General features: G+C 39.2%; 1 pseudogene; it reads right to left on the bottom strand.

Annotated features, from left to right (window-relative positions):
- Positions 1 to 444: 444 nt before the first annotated feature.
- Positions 445 to 2,242, bottom strand: LOC143592721 (scarecrow-like protein 23 pseudogene; annotated as a pseudogene).
- Between the last annotated feature and the right edge of the window lie 753 nt (positions 2,243 to 2,995).

Genomic DNA, 2,995 nt, shown 5'->3' with positions numbered 1-2,995 from the left:
ACCCTTACCCATACCTGTCCTGTTTGATAATTGATATATTCTAAGACCATCGTTAACAGTTCAACCGATATATATAATTTTTTTTTCAAAAATCGAAATCATGTGACTAACATGCCGTTCTAAGGTATCTAACTCAACTAACAAACTTTTTGACACAATGTTTCATCAAACAACTTAACATGTTTCATGTTTCTTGTTTTAATCCAAGACAACTATGACAACTTGATAACAACCACAACTACTCCAAATTAAAAAAAATCTCATCAATTGCCTTTTATTATAACTTTTGAGAGGTACCAATCACCAAATAAATTTTTAAAAAATAATAAAAAATAAAAAGCATCTTTTTACAATTTTTAATCTTCCCATCATTATTATATCATTGAAACGTTGACTAATACTTTAATCTTCACCCTTGATCAACTCCCAATCGTTGACTTAATCTTTTTTTTTATCAAAAGACAAATTTCTTTTACTTCCTCGGTCTCGAACAGAAACCGTCGAATTAATCCAAATTCGACGGTTCCCACGCAGACGCAGTCAGCAACGACAGATCCTTCCACCCCAACTTCAACCGACCCGACTCCTCCACCAACGTGTACCCTTTCCACGGAAACATCCCAAGCAACAAAGTCGCTTGAGCCGCGGGGTTACCCGCTAACGAAACCGGTCTAAACCCGACCCGACTCAACTCCTCCCCCCATCTCTCCACTTTCACCTCACCCGTCCGTTTCGGCCCCCCAATCGCCACGATATTTTTAATCTCACACCCGAATAACTGCCTCTCAACCGTAAACCTTTCCACATTCTCCGATTCAACCCCATCACCCAACGCATCAAACAAAGCCGAATAATAATGCAACGCCTCCACAAACCGCCCGAGAAAACTCCCGCCGTGGCTCAAATCCTGTTCCACAATTGTTATCAATTTAGGCTTTAACACTTTGAGTAACCTTAAGGTACCGAAATCGCTCCCGGTTACATCATACAAACAATGATGCAACCAGTGTACAACTACCGTCTCGCCCGATCTAACCCCAAGTCTATTCATAAAATCCGAACCCAAATCCGAACTTACTAAATTCCCAATTTTCCCTTCAAGCGGAACGAATTCAAAGGGTAAATTCAACGAATTAGCGAAATCGTGTAACCGGGCACCCGTAGCTTCTAAAAGCTCGATAGACGACCCGATACCAGTGATCCGCAACGATTTGAGCTTACGAGGCCGAGACGCAAGGATATGAAACAATCCAGGCCATTGAAGACCTTGCATAATATCTAGATCTATAACATGAACCGTGGATTCATGTTCTAACGTTTGAAAAATCGCTTGGTTGGCCGTAAAATGCGAAAACTTAATAAACGGGCTAATCGAATTGTACGACTGAAGCGCGTTACATATATGTTTGTTATGAGTTAAAGTTAAGGCTTTGGAGGTTAAGGGATTATAAGTTCCTAGGTAGGAACTTAATATCCTTGACTGCAAAGCCTCAGCGAAGTAAGCTGTTACCCGTTCTGGCGATGATCCGAATGGGGACGCCAGTTCGGATATCTCGGGTAACAGGTTACTCGCATGGTCTAGGTTATCGACTGCTACGGACTCTGCGCATTGGAGCAAGAGTCCTAGCAGCTTTAACCCAGACGATTCTGCCGCTGTTGCTGCTGCTTCTGCAGAAACAGCAGCAGAATCATTTTCGTCTTCTTCTGCAAAGTTGCGGCGCTTGTTTTCGCCGTATTCATTGGGCTCAGAGGCTCGTTTTGAGGTGTTGGTGTTCATGTTGATGTCTATGGTATCAGAAGAAGTGGAATAAGATTGTTGAAGCATTAGAGACTGAAGCATGGTAGTGGTGTGGTGTGATGGGGATAAGAATAATATTGGAAGAAGACAAGAGAATAAAGAGGATGAAGGAGTTGAATTGAGTAGTCTGTGTCAGTCAGAGTATGAGGTTGAAGAAGATTAATATCATCAATAATAATAATAATAATATCAATGGTGGATATGGTGAAATTAACAGGTGAGTGATAAGAATAATAATAATAAGAATAATAATAATGGAAGGAAGAAGAAGATGAAAGAGGTGGGGAAAAGGTGGTTGGCTTTTTTGACTGTATGTTCATTTTCAGGGTTTCATCTTCTAGTGGAGTTTAAGTTAGTCCTTGTACTCTTCTACTTTGCTTCTTTACTCTTTTTGTTGGGTGGGTGTGGAATTTATATTCTTGTTTGTATTATACGTTTATACGAGTGTAACGAGTCAAGCCGAGCCTGAGTCAGACTCGTTTCGAGCTCATTTTATAAATCTCAAGCTTAACTTGTGAGTCGGTCTATTAGGCTGTGTATTATTTAATAATTATTAGTTTCTATCAACTTTTACATTGAAATTTGAAGACAAGCGGACGCCTGAGATTTAGTTAATTTGTTGAGTCCAACAAGTCTGAGGTCATGCATAGTAATGTTGTAACTCCAAGATATGTGAATATGGTTTTCAAATGACTTGGTTTTTTAATTATTTTTATATATTGTTGAAAAAACCTTAAACTAGCCTAATCTCGAATTAATAACGAGGGTGATTGGTGTGAAAGTAATACATATAAGTCTAAAAGAGACAAAACTTAAAAATACACAACGCTTGTTAAGGTTCGACTAGCCTAAATGAGCTTCACGTACAAGGCTCAGGCCCGAGCTCGAAAAAACTCGGGTCGTTTCAAGCTTTTTATCGGCATGATTTCGAGTAGCTCATGAGTAGCTCGGCTCGTTTGCGCCTATTTGTAAGGTTATAAAACTCGTGTTTGGATTTAATACGAATGGGGTTAAACGTATAAAGTGTGCGAAGTGAAGAAAAAGGTGACGCTATAGCATTTTCATATCTACCCGAATAGCGTAATTACACTACACGTTCAATTACGCTACTTGTAAAACAATAGTATAATTACTATCATGCTATATGTATCTTAAGTTGCAATGTAATTGCGTTATTCATGTAATTACGAAAATGCT

The sequence above is a fragment of the Bidens hawaiensis genome, unplaced genomic scaffold, assembly GCF_021521415.1.
Source record: "Bidens hawaiensis isolate Kalapana, Puna unplaced genomic scaffold, B.hawaiensis_p1.1 tig00041165_1, whole genome shotgun sequence".
Classification (NCBI taxonomy): domain Eukaryota; kingdom Viridiplantae; phylum Streptophyta; class Magnoliopsida; order Asterales; family Asteraceae; genus Bidens; species Bidens hawaiensis.
The sequence above is the reverse complement of the archived record's forward strand: the minus strand, read 5'-3'. Positions and strand labels throughout refer to the sequence as shown.